Raw genomic sequence first — 24,256 nt, forward strand, 5'->3', positions numbered from 1 at the left:
GGGCCCTCCTTCAAAGGTAGATATGGGGTATCTATAAGGTCATTACCTTGGTGGACTTTTGTTTATGATCCTGTAAAGGCAATTCAGACAGAGGATAGCTAGAATGAGTATTCAAATAAAGGAGGATATAGGGAAGTAGTAAGAATTAAGCTAGTCTTATAGTCTTTTTGTGTTAGGTAACTTTTGTGTCTTTTTAATTTTTTATCAGCATTTTGCAACAATTCAGTGAAGCTAGTTTTGGAATTTTTAAGCTTTTGCTTTAAGTGCATTTCTTAAATGATCTAGTCTAATTGGAATGTTTCCCATTATGGCCACTGTAATTCTAGGTTGTAATTCCCCTGAGGGCTGGCAGCAGTTTCGTAGGACCCTAGCCACAAATGGGATTTAATTCACATTTCTGTCCAGCTAAATCTAACCTCAAATGGGGGTGCAACTCACACTTCTGTCCAGTCTTATTTTGGGGTTCCCAACCTGACAGTTACCAATCCAAATTCATTAGGACACAGAACAAGCTTAGTAAGATTTTACCATTTTTATAGATATTTATAGCTTCCAGGGCTATAGTTCTTAGATATAAAGTCAGCAGGTGTGCTGGAAGGTGGGACATGTAACTCTTTGGATTTTAAAGGATCTCATGTAAGCAAATTTTATTGACCTCATGCCTTCTGCTGGACCCAGTCCAGCTCAGATCAGAACCAGTCAGATCCTGGACCCAGTTCAGTTTTTAAATTAGACCCAGTTCAAGTCCTGTTGGTAACCACCACCAGTTCCCAAAGTGGAAAGGGCTGGGGCTTTCCACTCTAAAACCTGGGAATGGCGGTCTGAAAAGCTAGGGACTTGGCTCTGGGCAGAAGCTTTCACCAGTTCAGACTGATTTGCCTTGTACTGGACCAGGAGCTCCACACAAAAAGAGAGGAGGAACTTACTCATGGTCTTCTTCAGAAGTCATGAGAGACACCATGAACTGAAAGATCAAGGCTACCACACCATGTTTATCATTGTCCACAGGGCATTCCCTTCTGATCCTATATCTGCCACCAAATCTGTTAAGCAATAAAAATTCAACTGAGTAATCTAAAAGACCAAATTGGCTGTATTGAATGATTCATGAATTGGGCAGCATCCCATGTAGCAAATAGAAAGGGGTCCTGTAGAGCTGCAGCAAAGGAAAGGTTTTGAAAGGTAGAGGGAGGGAAAAGGGAAATTATTAGCAAAGAATCCATTTTTTCAGGCAAGGTTGCCCTCCCAAGGGGAACACAGGGGATCCATCAGTGAATTTCTTAGTGCCGACCAGGAAAAATTCCATGTTGATTAGTTGAAGGTTACATTCCACCAGGGGTGGGGGTACAGGTCGCTGAAACTGAACTTAGGTATTAAGTCTTGGTTTTACTGATGTGGGCCCTTAACATAAATGACTCCATTTTGGACCTGTGGGTTGTTTTTTTTTTTAATTTTTTTTGGTAATGTTTTATTTATTATTGAGAGACAGAGAGAGACAGAGCATGAACAGGGGAGGGGCAGAGAGAGAGGGAGACACAGAATCCGAAGCAAGCTCCAGGCTCCGAGCTGTCAGCACAGAGCCCAACGTGGGGCTTGAACCCACAAACTGCGAGATCATGACCCGAGCCGAAGTCGGACTCTTAACCGACTGAGCCACCCAGGCGCCCCATGTGGTTTTTATTTTAATAGCATGTGTATTAGGTTAGGGAGGAGTTGATACTCTAAATGTGGTCCCTGGACCGGCAGCATTGGCATGGCCCAGAGTTTGTTAGCAAGGCAGTCTCGACTACTAGTTCTTGAGGTGTGGTGTCAGCTTCCAACATTGGCCTCACCTGGAAACTTCTTAGAAATGTAGATTGTTGGATTCCACAGGGGCGTCCAGCCGTCTGTGTTTTAATAAGACCGACAGGGGATTCATGTTTGGGCACTGCCATAGTCTATTTGAATGAATAGACAGGATGGTACAAAAAGCATGGAAATGTCTGCGTTCTAGAGCTGATTTCATGTTCTTGTCTGGAAAATGGGTTTTATCACCTTCCCATCTGGGTTGTGAGCATCAATCTGTTCAGAGGTAGTATTTTGATTCTTTCAGTCATTACCCCCTTTACAGGTGTGGGTGTGATTGCCCCTGTCTGATACGATGTTCTATTTTGTTTTCTGTTGCTTCCTCAAGACACCTCCACGTTTCATTTTCTCTCTCAAGAGTGGCTGCACACAGACACACTAGTGGAGACCCTCGGAGGCAGGGTGACTCAGCTGCTCAGAGCTTTGTAATGGACAGAAGCAAAATCGCCCCACTGAGCCCCTGGTTGTTGCAACACCTGATGTTGCCACTTACCCTCAGGTGCTCGAACTTTCTCTGTGCTAAGGATCAGAGATGTGGGCCCCTCCCCTCCTCAGCAAAAGCTTGGGAGAAATGAATTCAGACTCTACTGTTGGTATGCACTGCCATTTACCAGAGGAACAGAAGAACAAGCAGAAGCAACATGTCCTTTACTAAATGCCCAGCATTTTGGTGAAAACTACTGTTTTGGTGCCACTCCATAGGCACAACCCAACCTTTCTGCTTACTCAATGACTTTTTAAATTTTATGTTTAATTTCAGAAACAGTATTCCAGGCATTGTTCTAAGCACTTTAAACCCGTTTACTTATTTAATCCTCATGTTATCATTATGCCCATTTTACAGAGGAGAAAACTGAGACATGGAGAGCTTATGAAACTTGCCCAGGGTCACACAGTTAGTGGATTTTGTAGTGGTTCCATGGTTATTGTGCTTTAACTTGGGAGGAATTTCATAGAGATGGTACCTATCACCCATGGGGCTTTAAAATTCTGAGTCTGTGCCTTGGCCACCTTTGAAATGAAAAACGGGTTCCCCTCCTTCCCCTACTTTCCATGTCATTGTCCCTGTGTTTGACGCTTATTCATGGAGATGTGAGGCTCACCCAACTTTCCCTGCTCCACACCCATAGCTGTCCCTTTCAAATAGCCACCACTCAGATTTTCTGCCTCTGAAAGTGGGCCTTGTTCTTCTCAAAGACCACCCCGAATACATACTTCATCAGAATTGGGTTTACTAACTTGCTGAAGCCAGAGAGGACACACCAGAAGGAGCATGGGGCAGGTGGGGTGGGGGTGGGGGGGTGGAGGATGTCTCAGTAAGAGGCACTTGGGAGGGGCTTATTATAGGATTTGGGCTTGTGCTGGCTAATTCTAAAGAAGGAAGGGTTGCAGATTTAGGGAAGAAAAATACAGGACATGCAGCTGAATTTGAATTTCAGATATAGCATAAATATATAATGCATTCAATGCAATATTGGGGACATACTTATGCTAAAAATTATTCATTGTTTATCTAAAATTGAAATTTAACTGGACATTCTGTGTTTTATCTGGCCACCCTGAGGAGAATTTGAGTGTTTTCAGGAAGCTAGGGCAATTCGGGGACCGAGTAGCTAAATAATTTTTATCTAGAAGGCAGGAGGAAGAAAGAGAGCCCAGGGTAGCTGTAGTAAAGCAGCTGACACTCAGTGTCGGAAGAGGGGGCCGTTTAGTCATTTTTGTGGTTTGGGCACCCTGCGTTCTGCCTTGTTCCAGACCTGGTGGCCAGTGGCCTTGTTGAATCCATTTGTTGACGTTCTGTGTACCTTATTGATGCTCACTTGGGAACCAGCCAGGAGCATTGCTTACTTTCACATTCCACTTCCAGATTCTGGGCTTGTTTCAGAGTCTCTCGAGATGCTAATGTCTCAAAGATGCAGGTCACTTGGGGTTCTGGTCCAGGACAGCCAGTTCGGTCTAGGCCACTGGTTCTCTGGAAATATTTTTGGTTGTTACACCATGTGGCTGGAGGTGTGACTGGCTGGCTTCCTACAATGCACAGGCTGCTGCCACAACAAAGAATGATCTGATCCCAAATTGCCATCGTGTGGAGGCGGAGAAATCCTGGTGTGCAATGTAAATTAGGAAATAACCCATTTCTGAGGTCTCCCTAACTATCTCTGGGGCATGCCTTCCAGAACTAAAGGAAATAAAAGCAAGAAAAGTGTGTGTGTGTGTGTGTGTGTGTGTGTGTGAGATTAGCACCTGCTGTCCTGAACTGGTATCATGTGGGACTAGTTCAGTGCCTGGTGTTTAATAGTATGTGTTCAGTAAACATGCTGACTGCATGAAAAAAAAAACATGTAATGCATATGTGTGTGTATTATACATGTATTGTTCATTTATTCAACCTGTATTGTTCCAGCACCTACAGTGGCAGGGCCAGTCCTGGGCACTATGTGTGTGGTGATGGGGGAAACAAGATAATACTTAGAGAAATCTGAGCTTCAAGGATGTGGAGGAGGGGCAGGGCTGCCTGTGTGGATGATCGGGGAGGACTGGAGTGCTGGCTGAGTGAGGAGTTGGCATTCCATTCTTAGTGCTGTTGGACCCCATGACGGGTTTTGAAGAAGGGAGCACCATGATCCAACATACATGCAACCCTCAGAAAGCTCACTTAGTCTTAACTCCCTGTCTACATTCCATCAACTAAGAAAACTGAAGTGCAGCTTGGATCCTGCCTGGGTTCCGTCAAAGGACCCAGAGCCTCCTCCCACCCAGTCCACTTGCGGCCAGCTTGTTAGCCCTTCCCTGCACTTGTCCATATGTCCAGGAGCTCTCTCCCCACATCACTCTCTTAAAACTCCTCAGTGAGTCTCGTGGTCCCCTTCAGGTTTCTGTGCCTCACTCCCACCTTTTCATCTTTATCCTGCGCAGTGTTTGGTCTGTCAGGAGTCCTGAGCTTTATGTTTTCCTTCTCCGTCCCTTAGTTCAAAACCACACAGCAAACACTGGGATAGAGCTGACTCCCCACTTAGAAGCTGAGAGAGGAAGGAAGATTGCAAACTCTTATTATCTATTTGTTGTTAGGCCTGCCCCATGTTTTTGGAAATAACCCCTGTACCTGAAATCTGTGGTGGGGGCTGGAGAAGACCAGCAGAGAGAAGGAGACAATCACTTAGGACAAAGTCCACAAACCATGACCTGTCGGGCACCTGTTTTTGTAATTGGGACACAGCCATGCCTATCCATCTATGTATTGTCTATGGCTGTTTCCGTCCACAACAGGGAAGCTGAGTTGCTATAGAGAGAGTTGCCTGCAAATCATAAAATATTTACTTTCTGGCTCTCTATAGAAAAAGTTTGGTGATTGCTGACTTGGAAAATAATTGCATTTTGTCACTGCATCTTCAAAGGCAATCTTAAGGGTGGGTAGCCATGTCTCTACTTGCTTTACAAATGAACAAACATACGCCACTGCCAGTAAGAGCTGGGTCTCTGAGGGCAGAGCCCATTCTCTTTCCTGAATCACATTATCTGCCTCATATAGGTCATCAGAAACAGCTAGAATGAATACAGCAAAGGTCTCAACCTCAGAGGCCTACAGGGGCCAGGTGGATCATGTAGACTAGGAAAGCCAACCCAGGCAGAAGTTGATAAACGGCAACAATATTTGACCATAGTACTGGGAAGCAGTAGGGAATGGTGGAGACTGTCATGAACTGAGGAGCAGATGCCCCATTTAATTTTTTTAAAATTTATTTTGAGAGAGAGAGAAAGAGAGAGAATTCCAGGAAGACTCTGTGCTGTCCACACAGAGCCTATGCGGGGCTCAAACTCACTAACCGTGAGATCATGACCTGAGCTGAAATCAAGAAAGAGTGGACGCTCAACCAACTGAATCACCTAGGCTCCCCTTATATGGGAGAAGGCAACATCACCAGGATGACACAGTTTTTCTAATTTCCAAGAAGCTAAAAACCTTTGAACTTCAAAACTTGGGTTTTTTTGTAAATCTCCTGATTTTTGCTTGAAATACACTTTATGTTTAAGTGTTGGAACTATTTTAACCATAAAGATAGGACAGGCCGAGGTAAAGCAAGCTGGACAAAACATAACTGAGTGTGTCCAGAGGCCACCAGGGACTGCTGATATCTGACATTGGATATGACCATCAGAGCTTCTTTGCAGCTCTCAATGAGGCAGCAAGGAGTTTTCCTGTGCCCTCACCAGGAAAAGCTCATACCAGTCAAGCCTTCAACTGGACACTAAGCAGCCTCAGACTCCACTTATCTGCAGAGAGAAGTGCCCAGGAGTCAGAGAGGATACAGAGATACAGGAATGCTGAATTCTCAGAGGAGGGAGGTGGGTTTTAGGAGAACCCCAGGATCTGAGAGGAAGCTGCTAAGTTCATCCTGGGTACAGCCAGCAGAGGCTTTCCAGGGATGCACATGTCAACCTTTTCAGATGTAATAAAGCCCAATTTTACCTTTAGTACATCAAAGATATGTGCCCCCTAAATGCAAATCAAAACTACAATGAGATGTCACCTCATGCATTTTAGAGAGCCTAAAATCAAAAACACAAGAAACAAAGGGTGTTGGTGAGAATGTGGAGAAAAAGGAACCCTCTTGCACTCTTGATGGGAATGCAAACTGGTGCAGCCACTGTGGAAAACAGTATGGAAGTTCATTAAAAATTTAAAAATAGAACTACCTTATGATCCAGCAATTGCACTCCTGGGTATTTATAGCAGCATTACTTATAATAGTCAAGATATGGGAGCAGCCCAAGTGTCCATTGATTGATGAATGGATAAAGAAGGTGTGTTATATGTATATACAATGGAATATTATTCAGCCACAAAAAGAATAAAATCTTGCCATTTGCAGAAACATGGGTGGATCTACAGTATAGTATGCTAAGAGATGTAAGTCAGAGAAAGACAACCATATGGTTTCACTCATATATGGAATTTAAGAAACAAAACAAATGAATAAATGGGGAAAAAGAGAGAGAGACAAACCAAGAAACAGACTCTTGAGGCACATGGCTGACTCAGCAGAGCATGCCACTCTTGATCTCAGGGTCATCAGTTCAAGCCCCACGTTGGGTGTAGAGCTTACATTAATGGAAAGAGGGGGGCACCTGGGTGGCTCAGTCAGTTGAGCGTCCGACTTCGGCTCAGGTCATGATCTCACAGTTTGTGGGTTCAAGCCCTTCATTGGGCTTCATGCTGACCAGTTGCTCAGATCCTGGAGTCTGCTTCAGATTCTGTCTCCTTCTCTCTCTGCCCCTCCCCCGCTCACACTTTGTCTCACTCTGTTTCTCAAAAATAAATAAATGTAAAAAAAATTTTTTTGAAGGAAGGAAGGAGGAGAGGAAGGAAGGACAGAAGGAAGGACAAAAAGAAATGGAGTCTTAACTATAGAGAAAAGAACAGAGGGAAGGTGAGGGGGGGGATGGGTGAAATAGGAATGCACTTACTATGATGAGCACCCAGTGATTAAAATAAAAACTTAAAAAAAAAAGTGAGGGAAATACTGTGGAAAGGTCATGGGTTTGTAAGTCTGAGAATCCCAGCTGCCAATCCCTTCCTGCAAACATTACCAGCTACTTGACATGGAAAAAATGCTCAGAGCTTCAGTTTCTTCATCTGCAAAATGGGGTCACTAAAAGTCCCTGCCTGTTGCACCAGGACAATGTGAGGATTAAATGATATGAGGGAACCTACTTGCTGCAAAGAAGGCCACTGGTCATGTGATAGCTATCATTGGCTAAAGCTAACAAAGTGTATTTTTTTTTCTTCTCAAATTTTTATTTAAATTCTAGTTAGTTAACATACAGTGCAGTATTTGTTTTCAGTAGTAGAATTCACTGATTCATCGCTTGCATACCACACCCAATGCTCATCATAACAAGTGCCCTCCTTAATACCCATCACCCATCTAGCCCATTCCTCACTCACTTCCCCCCATCAACCCTCACTTTGCTCTCTAAGAGTCTCTTATGGTGGGGCGCCTGGGTGGCTCAGTCGGTTAAGTGTTAGACTCTTGACTTCAGCTCAGGTTGTGATCTCATGGTTGGTGAGATTGAGCCCCAAGTCAGGCTCCATGCTGTGAGCTCTCTCTCCCTCTCTCTCTCTGCCCCTCCCTCCCTCACACGCTGTCTCTCAAAGTAAATGAATAAACTTAAAAAAAAAGAGCATCTTATAGTTTGTTTCCTTTTCTCTTTTTTTCCTCCCCTTTCATGTGTTCATCTATTTTGTTTCTTAAATTTGACATATGAGTGAAATCATATGGTATTTGTCTTTCTCTGACTAACTTATTTCATTTAGTATAATACATTCTAGCTCAATTTATGTTGTTGTAAATGGCAAGATTTTATTCTTTTTAATGGTTGAGTAATACTCCATTGTATATTTATACCACATTTTCCATTTGGAGAGATTTGTAGTCATTTGTGAGTACCTACTACTGTTGACCCTTGAATAACACAGTTTTGAACTGTATGGGTCCACTTACATGTGGATGTTTTTCGAAAAATATAGTATAGTGCTGTAAATGTATTTGCTCTTCCTTATGATTTTCATAATAACATTTCTTTTCTCTAGCTTACTGTATTGTAAGAATATAGTATATAATACAAAATATGTGTTAATTGACTGTTTATGTTAAGGCTTCTGATCAACAATAGACAATTAGTTTAAGTTTTGGGGGAGTCCAAAGTTATACTTGGATTTTCAATTGTTCAGGGGGGTCAGTGCACCCACCCTTGTGTTGTTCAAGGGTCAAGTGTATTTGAAGGAGCTGGACTTAGGGCCTGGGAGACAGAAAAAAATACACACAGGGAACATCATGCCTGCTGTCACGTTTTTGCTAGGAATCTGCCAAAGGACATAAAACAAATACACCTGTCACCAGAGCAGCCCATTCAGTAATCTCCTCTGGGCCCCCTTCACTGTCTCCTCTAACCCTTCCACTCACCCCCACAGTCCTTTCCTGCCTGACCCCCAAGACCATATTAAATGCACTTAGAGTTTCCTAAATACTGAAAAGTTTTGATCCACCACCATTTATACATAATTAAAAATAATTTTTTATTTTTCCCAAGTGACACATAAGTTAACTCTGACAAAATTTAAATTGTTTCCTTTCCGGGGCGCCTGCGTGGCTCAGTTCGCTGAACGTCTGACTTTGGCTCAGGTCATGATCTCCCGGTTCATGAGTTCAAACCCCACATGGGGCTCGCCGCTGTCAGCCTGTCAGCAAAGAGCCCTCTTCGGATCCTCTGTCTCCCCCTCTTTCTCTGCCCCTCCTCTGCTCATGCTCTCTTTCTCAAAAAATAAAGAAAATATTTAAAAAAATAAATAAAAATAGATTGTTTTCTTTCTGGAAACAGAAAGATGGGTGGGCCCATCAAAGATGAGCATTTTTGTGTACGTGTGTGCTGCCAGGTGTGGGTACCGAAGCACATGTGCGGCAGCCCCATGCACTCCTGGTGTGGGCTGATTGTGGTTGGAGCTCTAATGCCCATGGCACCTTCTTTATGCTATTTCCCCACCATCCTGCCACCAAGTTACCCCTACCCCTTTTACAAATGAGGAAATACAGTCTGGGCCCCTTGCAGGAGGGAGGATCCCAAGCTGGCCTTCCAACCAGGCTTATGTGGTTCCAGGCCTCATCAGTAAGCTCAGCGGGCCTACTACAGCCCACGGTGGGCCACTGAGTGCTGGCTGTGCTGGGGGCTCTACTGGGTGCGGCCAGCAGGTGCAGTGGCCATGGCTCAGCCAGGTGTCACAGCCCAGCAGCCTTTGGGGGGAAGAGGTGCCAACTGCCTCAGCCAGCGCTTCCTTTGGCTTGTGTTCCAAGGGCACATCAACACAGAGTTTGAGGACAAGGAACATCGCTTACTGAGCTTTCCAAAGAGATTTCCCAACAGTAAAAATGTGATAGTGAGCTTTGGAGATGTGCTGACAGAAATTAGGGAAGTGGTTCCTGGCAGCTGGGTTTTCATTCTTGTGTGCATCGTTTTAACTTTTTCCCCCTTGGGGCTGGGGGTAGAGGAGGGAGGTTATTGATATACTTTACAGAAGAGTTGCAAGAATAGTAGCACGAGAGATTCTTCATATTACATACTCTCATGTATGTATGTATAATAGGCTTTCATGTATATATATGTACTATATAATTTTAAATTTCCATAGAAGTTGCAAGAATAATTGTCTATACCCATTGCCCCGTTTCCAGATTCCTTAGCTGTTTACACTTTGCCCCATTTGCCTGATGGCTCTCTTTCTTTCTGTGCACACACATACACAAGCAATTGTATAAATCTGTAACTATTCCATAAATATATAAATTTTGCCTCTTTATATGCAATCACATATATTTTCTTATATATTTGAGAATGCAGTGGAGAAATCACACCCATTTAGACCCTTCTGTGTGTATTTCCTAGAAGCAAGGATATCCTCTTACATAGTCACAGTAAATCACAAAAGTCAAGAAATTGAACATGGCTATGACACTACTGTAGCCCACAGTCCATCTTCAATATTTGGTAATCACCCCAAGTTATGACCTTTTGTAATTTCTTCTCCCCTCATTCTAGATCCAACCCAGGCTCACTTCTGCATTTCAGAGGTCATGATTTTTGAATCTTCAAATGGCACCATTTTATTCATTTTATTATATTTTTAACTTTTTATTGAAGTGTAACATCCATACAGAAGGTGCTCTCATCAGTATCCAGCTTGATGAATTCTCACAAAGTCAACCTACTTGATACTCATTCTAATTGGTGGTTTATCTATGATGTCAAAAACATCAGTCCCTTGGTTATCAGAATAGATAATTCTCAGCATGTGAACCCAGTGCATGGATGTGCAGCCAGCCACAGCCATGGGGCAGGTGATGTGGGCTGGCAGTGGCATTGATCAAAGGACCCACAGGGCTCTCTCTTTGGCTCTTCCTTCCTTACCCTTTGGATGCCTGTGGCCCCCGGCACCCTTTACAGAGCATCCACTCATTGTGTCTTGATGATTAAATTAAACTGAACATTAAAAGCAGATTCTGAAATTCCAGACTCAACTCCAGAAGTCTTCCCCACACACTCATTAACTGGACTCAAACAGAAGTCTAGCCATAGACAACAGTGCTACCTATTTAGTGATCCGAATGGCTTTACTGAGAGTCAGGTGATTTATGTTGAGCAAATACAAGTTGTCGGTATTACTTCTGTCTGTGAGCACTCACCAGACATGTGTTCCTTGTTACTTATCCCTGTCTTACCTTTCCAATCACATTGTAAGCCCATTGAATCTTCAGGGACATAGGCCAGGGACAATGTCCTATACCTCTTTTGGTTTCCATTTAGCTCAGCACCCTAATAGGAACAGGTCTCCAATAAATGAGTTGACAGTGACTCTCATTCCAAGTTTACTTACCTACCTACCCATACTGTGCATTAACATCACTGGTGTCCCAGCATGTAATTTCCCACCACGAGAAAGATTTTTCTTTGCGAATTTGCACTAAACAGTTGTTGTTTTCTTGTCTGCTGGGCAGCTGAATTTTTAATTTTTAATTAGTGAACTGAATTATTAATAAAACAATTGCAAGAGTTTACTTCAACAATATATATTAGGCATCCACTATGTGGCCAGTTGGGTAAGATACTGAATATACTGACATCAAAAGCATTGATCCTGTCCTCTGGGCTCTTACAGGCCACTAGAACCTTGCTCCACGTGTGGGCTGTCAATCAGCCGAGGAATTTGTTAGAAATGCAGAATCTCAGGCCCTACCCCAGACCTAGGAGTCAGAACCTGCGTTTTAACAAGCTCCCCAGGTGGTGCGTGGGCACATTCCAGTTTGAGAAACATTAGTCTGGTGGATATTATTCTGTTAGTTTTATTCTTAATGATAATAAGAGTTGAAAGCATCTTTTTTTAAAAAAAATATTTTTTTAATGTTTATTATTTTTGAGAGAGAGAGCCAGAGCATGAGCAGGGGAGGGGCAGAGAGCAAGAGGGAGACACAGAATCTGAAACAGGCTCCAGGCTCTCTGAGCTGTCAGCACAGAGCCTGATGCGGGGCTTAAACTCAGGGATGGAGAGATCGTGACCTGAGCCAAAGTCAGACACTTAACTGACAGAGCCACCCAGGCACCCCAGAGTTGTAAGCGTCTTTATCACAGTGTGTGTGTGTGTGTGTGTGTGTGTGCGCGCGTTGTGTGTGTGTGTGTGTGTGTGTGTGTGGAGGAAATGAGGCCAGGCTAGCACTGGAACACTGTGCCCAATTCTGGTCACATGACCTAAACCAAAGCAGAGTTTCAAGAATACTCTAAGATTCCCCCATATACCCATTACCTGGGAACACTAGGGAGGAGCAAAGGCTGTAAGGGGTATTGAAGGCACCTAAATGCTTGAGCTGGAGTAGATAGCCTGTGAGGTCTTGCTCTGAATTTATAGCAAAAAAGAAAAACATTGGTTCGGTTCCCCAGTAGCAGATTCAGAGACAGGATGTGAATGCCAGAAGTCTGTTTGATAGGTGATCACAGGGGGCTCAGGTACGAGAGTAGGGGAGTGAGACAAAGTAGGGAAGGCAGACTCTTGGTCCTGGGAGACTGAGTAGTGAGTGTCCATGTTGTCCCTCCAATGGGGAGGAAGCTGGGGTATTTATGCACCAGATCTCATCCTACTCTGAGCTCTTCTGAGCATCCACAAACCTTGGGGGGAGACTTCTAGGTGCTTGCAGTAGAAAGCCATTACAGCCTACGGGGGCGGTGGCCTCCATGGGTTAGGGGCAAGGCACTACCCACACCTGCTACACATATTACGCATATCCTATATGAAATCATGAGGTCAGGGTGCCTCTGAAGACTCATGCATCAGAGATTCAGTTCCTGATCAGGAGCAAACCCTTTGCATTTTAACAAGTTTCAAAGCCTCAGTGATTCATCCCCTCAGAGTTACTAATCGTCTTCACAAGACTGAAATGACCGACGTTCACATTTTCTTAAAATCCAAATTCCCTTTTCATAATCCCTCTGCCTTCTTCCTTCCCTAAACTAAATATATGTGCTCAGAAGACATTATCATACTCAACTTACAGAAAATAAGATTTTAATGGTCTGTTTCAAAATTCTTGCTTTCATGTTGCAAGTTGTAGATTCATGCTTCCTCTTCAGTTTGTTTCCTTTGAATCTATACTCTGTTCATATCTGGTGGGTTTTTCTTGGTTTTGTTTTTGTTTTAATTAAGACAGAGATTCTACATGCAGCAGTTGTTGTCCCCAGAGGCCATGTCAGTGTCCCCTTAGGTCAGCATTTCTTTGAGTTTCTCCAGAATGCCGCTTGGCTGAAATGGTCATCAGCGAAGAGTTGTAGGGCAGTAGTGGAATCCTGTGCACCCTGTTATCATCCTGGGGACCGACCCCGCACACCAGCATCTTAAAGATTCTGAGGAGCACACAATGACTTTGTTTGACTGAATGTTTATTCCAGTGTCATCAACTGTTTCCAGTGTTACTGGAACAGTAACCCTGTTTGGAAATCCCACCTGCTCACATCTTACATTGCTGTTGTTGGGCAAAAAACATTTGGGGAAATGCTAATTTGAACACATCTCCCAGCTTGTGCATTTGAACTCAGTAGGCACCTGGAGTGGGTTCAGTAGAAGCAGTGGTGCATAGGAAAATTACAGCTCAGAGCTTACTTCATTTTTTATAACTAGAAGAAAAGAGAGAACACTTCCCTATATATAACTGATGGTTTGGAATGAGGAATGCCTTCTGTTCCATATTGAGGTCAATGCCTGGCTTGTAGCTGAGTAGATCTGTCAAAAAAAAAAGGTGCACTGTATAGGTGAGGTGCCACTTGTACTTGGCAAGGTCCTGACTTCAGGGAGTGAGGAACCTCATTCCACAGCTCCACCATGGCAAATGGCAGGCCATCTTATTTCCTTTGTTTTATCAAGACTTGCACCAGCCAGGTGATATATCATGGGCACTTAGGTTTAGCAAATATCAGCACCTATTGGCAGAGTAGTATACCACAGAGTCCATGTGCTCTCAAGAAAACATGGGGCACCTGTGTGGCTCAGTTGGTTAAGTGTCCCACTTTGGCTCAGTTCATGATCTCATGGTTCTTGGATTCGAGCCCCACATCAGGCTCTGTGCTGACAGCTCAGAGCCTGGAGCCTGCTTCAGATTCTTTATCTGCCTCTCTCTGCCTCTTCCTGCTCTCATTCTGTCTCTCTCTCAAAAAAAAATAATAATAAACATTAAAAACAGTTAAAGAAAAGACTTGTCTAATTGCTGTTCTGTTAACTCCAGGCTCTATGTGAATTCCACCCTTCAAATTACTCTTTCCCTTCTATTTTTCCCAAAATTAAGATAGCTATATTTCCTATGGAAAAAAATATGCTTATTGCAGAAAAATTTCAAAATGCAAAGAAGGAAGAGAATATTACCTATATTTTACCACCACTAAATGCTCCATCTGGAAATGGGCCCTGTGAGTATCTACATGCAAAGGCATCCAGAATTTTGCTGTTTTTCCTTTATAGTACATAAATCCACAGATAAATATATTGCACAAATGGGCTCAGAGAATACATGCCATTTTGCATCTTTTCTTTCACTAATTTATCACTATATTGATATATTGATGTATGTTGCACATATCAATTGATATATAACAGGATTACCGTTTTAAAATTTATTATTGAGATATAGTTGACATACAATGTTATGTTATTTCAGGTGTACAGCATAGTGATTTGACAATTCTATACAGTACTCAGTGCCTACCACAATAAGTGTAGTTACCATCTCTTCATATATCACATTATTAAATATTATTGACTGTATTTTCTATGCTGTGCTTTTATCTTCAGCACCTCTTTATTTTACAACTGGAAGTTTGTACCTCTTAACCCTCTTCCCCTGTGCCACCCATCTCCCCGCCACCTCCCCTCTGACAACCATCAGTTTGTTTTCTGTGTTTTAAGAGTAACAGAATCACTATTTCCGTGGCCGTGTAGTAGTCCAGTATATTGCTGTACCATATTTTAACCAGTCCACTGTTGTTAGACATTTAGTTCTTGTTCACTATCATAAATGATGCAGCCAAGAACATTCTTTGATATATATCTAATTATTTCTTTGGGGCAGTTCCTAGAATTAAAAGTGCTGAATTCAATAGTTTTCATATATAAATTGATGGTATACATTCAGCTTGGCTTCCAGAAAGGGTGAGTCATTCTTTCTCCTCCAGTGCTTGTAGAAAGCCCAGTAAAGCTAAGTAGGAAGCTGGAAGTGGTAAAAGGGAAGTGAATGTGACAACAACATTCATGCCACTGCATTCTGAAAGGCACAGAAGGACAGCTAGGGATCAACAAGAGTTGGAGCCAGAAGAGGCATTAGAAATCCATTGATCTATTTAATGCTTGAGAAAACTGAAGTCCAAAGAGGTTAAGGACCCCCTGCCCAGCATACCCACATACATATACATGCACGAGTCCTGGGGCCCACAGTCGGCAAGTGTCTTAGGATGGATGGCCCTAAACCTCAGAGATAATTTTCAAAAATGAAAACCACTGTACAGTTCTCATATAAGTACTTAGTGAGTGTGTGTCAAAGATTGATTTCACTCATTAAAGAGAAAAGCAACAGGATGTTAAAACCAACTCTGGATGTCAGAGACTGGCTAATAGTCACTGGACAAAAGAATCCCATGTTGAACCAGCGATAACACCCACTGTTAGCCAGCTTTGTGTGTCTAACTTTGAAAGGTTAGATATAAGCTTGATACTGCTAATATTCAATAATGTTTTGACCTTCAAACAATTGCAATTTCATATGGTTAAACCTAATACAAAAGTGGATGAAGATGTCCAGGGCAAAAAAATTAAAACCTTTTTTTTTTTCTAATCTTTTCTGCCAAACAAGTATCATTTGCCATTTACCAGTTTTCTACATGTTCTGCATCTGACTTTATACACTCTGGGCTTTAATCAAAGGACAAGAGTCAAACAAAATGACATTCCAGACGACCCTTAGGTAGGCTTGGTATACAGTGTTCAACTATGATTTGAAAGGCAACTTTTTTTTGCATCAAGCTTTGCATAGTTTTGTTAACTGTAGGAATAAACCACTTGTGGTTGAACTGATCGATGGATGGATAAGGTTGATCTCAGTGGTGAATCTACCAAAGCTCCATTGGCCTTAGCATTCCTCTGAATGCTCGAAGGCCAGAAGGGCACCATACTCAGGTCTTAGTGCATATTTCCTATGGCAGTGGGCTTCAGGTTTCATGTTTCCCAGGGACCTGGGGCCAAAGTACCTGCTCAGGGTGCAGGAATCTGTTCTTGCCAGGCTTCTAGTCATGGTCAAGGTAGAATGCTTTCCATGAGAGCCATCACACCTAGTGAGGGTGCCAGGTGAAGCCCAACACCAAGCCTGCTGGTCATCTTGCCACTCCCTGTTTTACAAACTCCAGGATGCTAGTCCTCACGCAGCAGATTTGCCACTGACCAGACAGCAAAACAAGCCACCAACAACCTCAGGCTTCTTGGTCCATGCAACCTTTGGCCTCTCCAACTTGAGCTCCATGAAGACGTAGATCAGTGCATTTCAATTCCAAGATTTACTGATTTCAAATATTTATCATGTCTGAAATCATTTGTATCCTATAGTCAGTGGTGTGTTATAATTTTAATTGGTAGCTCTTTTTTTTTGGTGGCATATAAAGTAAGAGTGTGCCTTATAATTATAGTATCAAAAATTTGATGGAGCTCACTGTGTTTGTGTTTTTCTTCCCTATTACAGACCCAGAGCCTGGTGCTTAATACATACTTTATAAACATTTCTTAAAAATATAAAGAAACAAATGTAATATCAGATTTAAAGCAAAAATGCTGAAACTAACCAGGGCTGCAGAAGATATCAGTGCCAACTCTTGGAAAGAGAAACTCTGTTCTTTGTGGCCCTTCTACCATTTATCTTGTTACTTAACCTTAAAACTCAAAGCCACAAGTAGTAATGTGGTGATAATGTGTGACTTCTGAGGTCATTGAAGAATTGAGCACAATACTGGCCTCAGACAACTGACCAAGTAAATTGGGACCTCAGCAGAATGACTGTTTTAAGATGCAGCCCCACAAGTTGTTTCCACATTTCACATATTGAACTACAGACACTGTGTATATCTGAAAAACTTTCTGTACCCCAAGGATACACTAAATTTGAAGTTATATCAGTGTTTGTAGAATCATTTCAAATATAGTGAAAAACAAAACCCAAAAAACTCTGGGCTTGTTTTCTAGAAGTTGCACGGAACTGGCAGCCCCTAGCCATCCTGGTCCCCCCAGGCCCTCACAGCCTGCACATACTTGCTGTTGATTTTCTGGCAAGGTAGAGCCTACTTGGACCTCTGTTACTTTTTAGTAGAAGTAGTTTACAACTTAGTCATTGAAGGGATCATGTCTTAAAGCCAATGGCTTCTGCTCCATGACAACCTAACCATGCGTTCTGGATGTGCAACCACATGAATGGTTGTTGGTGGTAAATAGTTGACAAATCTCGAGCAGTGTCTTTTAGTGGCTACCACTGTGTCAGTCACTTCCCCACCATGTCCAGCTGAGCATGGACTGGTTGGAGCTCCACCTCCTCCATGTCCTGATTTAGCCCTGATCTAGGAGGAAAATGAACAGGGAAGTTACCAAGAGGAAGGCAGAGGAGGAAGAGCACTTGTTCATTCAACAATTCATGTGTGCCAGGGACAGCCTGAGCTCTGAAGATATGGTAGTGAGTAAAAAAACATAGTTCCTACCCTGTGGAATCTATACCCAGGTCTGGGCATTTGAGAGAGCCTCTGGCTCCAGGAATAATCCACAGGCAGGACCATCAACCTCAAATGGTGAAAGAGGGGAGCCAAGAGTGAAGGTTGGGGGCTGTCTTATGTTCTCCAGAAACAGGTCCAGAGCTAAAGACTTTTATGGAAGTGGCTTTTCAGGAAGTGCTCTCAAGAGAAACTCATAGTGGGACAGGGAAGGAGGTCAGACAAGAGTCCAGTTTCAAGCAAAGTCCCTTGAAGAAACTTTGGCTCCATCTCAAAGGGAACTCAGGGACAGTGTAGATCTTGCTTCTGAGTTGTCTTTACCAGAGAAAAGGGAGCTGGGGCATTTATACCTCAGTACCCATCTGGCATTGGCCAGGAATAGACCCTGAGAGTGCTTCTGGGTCTTGGTGCACCAGACAAAGCTCGTTCTAGCTACTTGAAAGCTGTGCTTTGACAAGGACATTGGGGATGGCTGTGTATGGCCAGGTTCTCTTCTCCTGGCCACTTTGGGAAGCATTAGAGGCCCCGTCTGGTGGAAGGACTGGTCTCAGGGGAGGCCACTGTGCTGCCTGATGTTTGCAGGGGTTTTCAGATCTGAGGAAGGTCCAAGAGGCTAAGAGGTATGAAATCCTGGTCCATCAGCATCTTGAGGTGTACCCAAGGGGTGCCCAAGGGGGCCAAGAAGCCCCATGGAATTCAAGTCCCTATAGGGACATAGCATGTGGAAGTCTCTCTCAGGTGCATTGTTACAAAGACCCATGTCCCTCAACAGATATAATTAGCCAACGTATCCTGCTATCTTAATCCCACCCCACACTTCTAGCACCCTCTGAACCAGACCTCTGACTTTTTTGTTATGGATAGGTGATGTAAATTGGTGGGCACGCTCCCCACCAGCAAATACTAAAAGTGTACATCTGCTGTAGGCTTTGCCTGCTTTCACTTAAAGTGGAACCTTATGCAGCTCCAAGAAGCAGGCCTTAGCGTATCTTCAGTCCACAGATGAGGAGATTTAAGGAATCACATCATTTACTCAAGGACGCACTGTTGAAGCTGCATAGCCAAAGGAATTCCAAGTTGGTCATTTAGCCAAATTCTGCTCTTAAATATTAGATCTGTTCACTTGTGTTGGTTTCCTCTAAATACGGCTATTTAGGAAGCACAATTCAGCTCAGTAAACTTGAAGGTCTACTTGGCCATCGATTCATGAATGGGGCAGTGTCTTGTCCAGCAAGTAAAACGGAGCTCCAAGGAGCAGTTACAAAATGGAAGACCTGCATAGGCAGAAGGGAGTGAGGACAAGAAGTCATAAATGAAAGAAAGGTTTGTGTTAGGCTGGGTCACCTTCCTCTGGGGGAAGGGCCCAGGTCTGTCCTGCAGTTTATATTACTAGTGTTGATTAGGAAATTGCAGACTGGTTGAAAATGCCACTCCTGGGAGAGGCTGGAACTGCAATTAGGTTAGGCATTAAGTCCTAGTTTGCCGACACGGGGGTTTGCACAAGTGATTCTTTTTGGGACCTATTATTTCTATTTTTGACACCATTCTTTTCCACTTTGAGGTAAAGACAGAAAGTTATTCACACATCAAACCATTCATTTCACTTTACTCAGAAGAGGGTACAGGGGCAGGTTGCTTATTACCTTTTTCTCTATGTATGTGTGTGGTGTGGAGATTTTTTTTTTCTTTCCACTCCAAAATAGAAAATGGAATAAAAATACAGTAAATGTTGTATTTTAGTAAACAGTAAGGTTCTGACTATTACTAGAGGATGTTTTGAATCAGCAGGGCTAAGATGGGCCATTGCAAAAATGCTGTTGAGTTCATTTGCTCCCCATTTGGAATAAAAAAAAATCAAGGGCAGAGTTCTACCTCCTGCCTCATAGGCCACCCCCAGCCTTTGGGCATATTTTTAAATGGCAGCCCTCTGGTACATTCCTTGGCCTGCAGAAGGCAGGCAGATATAGCCTTGGGGCAGATATAGCCATCCCAGAGTGTAGGGTATAGGGGTTTGGGGAACCTAGCTTCGGCCATATTAGAGTTATCCCTCCCCTCCTTGTCCTGATTTCATACCACACATAAAATTTTGTGTGAATGAATGAAAGGACTACTAATAAAAAAGTACATTATATGGAAATTGGCAACACTATGTGTAAGTCTCAGCAGAAAATAGAGGAAACTGTTTTATAACCTCAAGATAAAGAATGTCTTCCTAGACAAGGGTCAATAAACAAGAGCTATAATGAAAACGTTTTGATTCTATCAACATTAAAAGCTTAGGGAAATTAAAAGACAAAAAAAAGCATGAGAGAAAATCTTTTAAATATTTGAGACAAGAGATGCATATTCACAACTCATACAATTTAATAAGAAAAACCAAGAAATCCCAAGATAGGCAACAGATAAATGAACAGGCAATTCCTCAAAGGAAGAAATACAAATGGACAACAAACATATAACCCGAGCAAAGCACATTGAGACAATTAAAAGTCACTTCTATTCATCAGATTGGCCAAAGTTTAAAAGTTTGATAAAATGACACAATGACAAGTGAGGGGGAGACTTTCAAAGATGGCAGAGGGAGTACAGCTGGGCACAGCCACCTGAAGAGCAATGTAGCACCATCTCAGAACTTTGTATGTGAATGGAGCCCAGCATTTTCTGTGCGGTTTCACACAGTACACAAGGATGTTTAACAGAGTACTGTTTATGCCACAAAACACTGGAAATGACCCAAGTGTCTGTCAAAATAGAATGGCTACAGGGTGTATCCTATGTATTATTTCCATGTGGTATATCCCTAGGGTGGAAAACCATTGCCACTTAAAACGAATGAACTAGGGCTTCATGTATCAATGTGGATAAATCTTACATTTCAGTGTGGGAAATAAGGGAATTATAGGACAATACATCAGTATAATTCCATTTGATAGAAAAAGCACAGAATGACACCATTCAAGAATGGTACACAGGAAACTGATAAAAGTGGTTACCTTTGGGTAGGTGAAAAGGATTATGGATGAAGGATTAAAGGTCAGGGAAGATTAGATTTAACTACAATAATTTGTTCAATGAGAATCTATTCATGTATGATGTCTGCAATTATAATTAAATTTCAAAAATATAAATGCAAACACCCTTGAGAGATGTAACACATAAAGTTTAGAAAACAAAAACAAACAAACAAACAACGGACAAGGTTTTGAGATGCTCCATCATCATTTTATAGATACTCCTCTGCAAATGGAAGGAAGAACCCTTCATTATTTTGTTTGTTTCCACAGTGATAGATCCTGGGGGCAAAGATCATCTGAAAGCTGATAAGGAACCCATTTCCAGACTACTTTATTTATTTTTTATTTTTTAATTTTTTCTTTAATGTTTATTTACTTTTGAGAGAAAGAGAGCATGAGCAGGGACGGGGCAGAGAGAGATGGAGACACAGAATCCAAAGCAGGCTTCAGGCTCTGAGCTGTCAACACAGAGCCCGATGCAGGGCTTGAACTCGTGAACTGTGAGATCATGACCTGAGCCGAAGTCTGACGCTCAACCGGCTGAGCCACTCAGGTACCCCCAGACTACTCTAAAAGAGCCCCAACATGGGATGTACCCACCAGACCATGAGGCTCCCCCAGCTTGGCAGAAACAGACAGGAGAAAGATTATTTGGGTCATGTGGTTTTTCATGACCTGGAGGTAGGTCTCATCCCACAGGGCTGATGGGACTATAAAGGCCCATCACACCCCAAGGCCAAGTTAATGCACTGGGCAAATAGAAATTCCATAGCTGAGAGCTAAACACTTGACTTTTCCCACACCCTAGGTTTCAAGTCTTCACCATATCAGTAACACATCCCTTTTCAAACCACGATAACATTCCTGAGTTCTACTTGCCATTTGAAGAGCACTGTATCAGAACTTGCTTTATAAACACTTTCTCCTTTTAATGCCGCTTGGCCTTCAACAGACTTTTTTTCTCCTTTTATCTAACCCTAAAAGAAAGAACACAAGATTTGGAGTCCCTCCCTTTTCCCTCCCCCCGCCCCCAGCCTCCCATGTGTGAGCACGGATGGCATCAAGACTTCTGTCCCCAGTCGGGGAAAATAGGCGTCTAGTGGGCAGATCTTGAGATTAGAGACTTCTGGGCAGCCGTCAAAGGAAGATTGGACTCCACAAACACTGTTCTTTTGTAGATCCAGGTCTGCCTCTGGTAATGAAATGGCCTCTTTCCAGGCCAGGAGGTGTATATGCCTATTTGAAGTGTTTTTTAGTATCACTCTGCTTCATGGTAATGCTCACAATTAATAAAAAGAGAGAATTTAAATAGGACGAGAAATGGGAAGCATTTAGATGCTTGTTGCAGTGTTTTAATCTCATTGTCTGTTTTTAACCCTCCAAGAGAGCTTCCCCTCAGTAGCACAAGCCTTTAGCATCAGGGATCCAACTGTGTGCCCAGACAGGTTCAGGACATAGCCAACAGGGGGGCAGTATGGGATTTGAAGGCAGGTCTTTCTGAGCCCAAAGCTGGTGCACTTACCACTGGTCCATGCTGCCAGATTACCAGGTAGTTGTCACAACTAGACATCCTTGAAACTGGACAGAGCTGCTTGAAGTGTGCCTTCTCAAATGAGGTCCCCGCCTGCGGAGAGATTACCAGAGTGATTACAGAATGGTACAAATTAGTGTAGGCTCCTGCTCTAAACTGGGGTGCTACAGGCCCAGCTTAGTCCCGGCAGAGCCCTGGGTATGATCTCATAGGGAAAGAACTTGGACCTTCCTGAATTCTTCTCCTTGGCCTGAATGCCAGTTAGCATGAAAATCACCCAGGTGAACAGTTCAGGCTTTCCGTGCTTTGTTATGCATGAATGCTCATGTGTGAAGATATGAGTACCTTGGGTTCTGAGTAGAATGAGGGAGGAACCCAGAGACAGAAGCCCTGGCTTGACTTCCTCTCTTCTGTCTTTTACAGCAGCCCCCTCTCTCCCTGTATGGGAAGGTAGGCACACCACCCTTTCTTTTTCCCTGTGGTAGATAACAAACACAGGCAATGCCCTGGCTTTATCAGGTTAGACTCTGTGATGCCCAGTGCTTTTTGGTGTCTGTCTCTTGGGTTTGGGTCCTTCCTCACAACTTGAAGCTTTCTAGAAATGAGACAGATGCTGTATTTTTGGTAGAACCACTGTCTCCCTAGCTTCGTGCCCTGGAACCTAGTGTCCTGTCTTCCTCTCTGACTGCACTGAATAGTAGCCACTTGGCTCTGTGGCCACCTTCCCGGGTATCCACACACATCCTGGGCAGACAAATAGGGTTGTGAAGAGCAGTGCTTGCTTGGCAGATGCTTAAGCAGCCCCTTCCCCGTCTTGTAGGAATTCTGGACAGTTACAGAGATGTGGTGGGGTCTTGGGTTGCATAAGTGGATATGCAGAAATTTTGATTAGCAACACCAACTTTGATAAAGCACTTAAGCTGAAACTGCTATTGTCTGTAACCTGGGAAAGGTTAGCTGAGAACTGCCCCCCTTTAGTGGGTGGCAGGTTATCTGTGTTTGTCCTCAAAGAATTAAATTGGGAAGAGATGAGATAAGATCAAACATCTACAGGAATTAAACACACACACACACGTACCTGGGAACAATGTGGGGAAGCTCACAAATCCAATCGTTGACACCAGGACAGACCTCAGGGAGGAGGAGATGAATGGGGATGACTTTGGCTGGGGGAGGGGTGTGGTGGGTGTAAAAATAGATCATTCAATGAGTCAGGCTTGACTCTGGAATGCTAAACTCTGGTCCCTTTCTTTGTCAGGTACAACCCCCTGCGACATCAGATGCATGAGCTAGGGCAGAAAGGAGGGTGAGGGGAGAGGTGGAGGCTGAGAAAACCCTCATGCAGCTGGGAAGGGTACCATAGCCACCCAGCCAAGTGCACCCTATGTCCTTGTCCACCTTTGTGTCTTAGGGTCACTGCACTTCTGCATTACAGATAAATCCGAGTGCTACTAAGTGAGAACCACAAATTCTAGGTTCTTTGTGTTTGGTCAGGGACAGAGAAGGAAACAAGTGTGGCATGTGGAGGTCTGGAGATGCTACCAAAGGTGTCAGCAAGACCAGTATCAGGAGGAACAATCTGGTAGGAGAAGATCAAGGGCTTCTCCTGGGGAAGGCTATTTTTACGTTCAAATTAATATGGTGGCTGTGAAGGTGACTGAGGGTGGAGACAGTGGTTGTGCCTAGTGACCTGCCTCTTTGCTAGGGATGGGAATTCTGTCTCCTAGGTTTGCCTGAGACTGTGGGTGACCCTCCTGTGTGTGACTCTCTTGTCCAGGACCATAGCCATGGCCAAGAATGGGACACTGACCCAGCCCAGATTGAGGAGCTTCAGGACAGACACTCAGATTGCCTTCATCACCCCACTCACTCCCACCTTCTCTGACCTTCCATCTCCCTCCATTTTCATACACTTTTTATTTTCCTAATAATTTTGATTATGAATAAACATACTGAAAATCACACATCCTGCTAAACACATATCATTCAGCTCTGTCAATCTTACCATTTTGCCATTTCATTTTAAGAAATAAAATCTCGG

The 24,256-nt window shown here is 43.3% G+C and overlaps 1 protein-coding gene across 6 annotated transcripts in view; it reads left to right on the top strand.

Annotated features, from left to right (window-relative positions):
* The window catches only part of RIN2 (Ras and Rab interactor 2), a 224,529-nt gene that overhangs the window by 130,905 nt on the left and 69,368 nt on the right, over window positions 1–24,256 (top strand). The gene's annotated exons all lie outside the window — the stretch shown is intronic.

Source organism: Panthera pardus, unplaced genomic scaffold (assembly GCF_024362965.1).
Source record: "Panthera pardus isolate Hobbes unplaced genomic scaffold, ASM2436296v1 HiC_scaffold_25, whole genome shotgun sequence".
NCBI classification, from domain to species: Eukaryota; Metazoa; Chordata; class Mammalia; order Carnivora; family Felidae; genus Panthera; species Panthera pardus.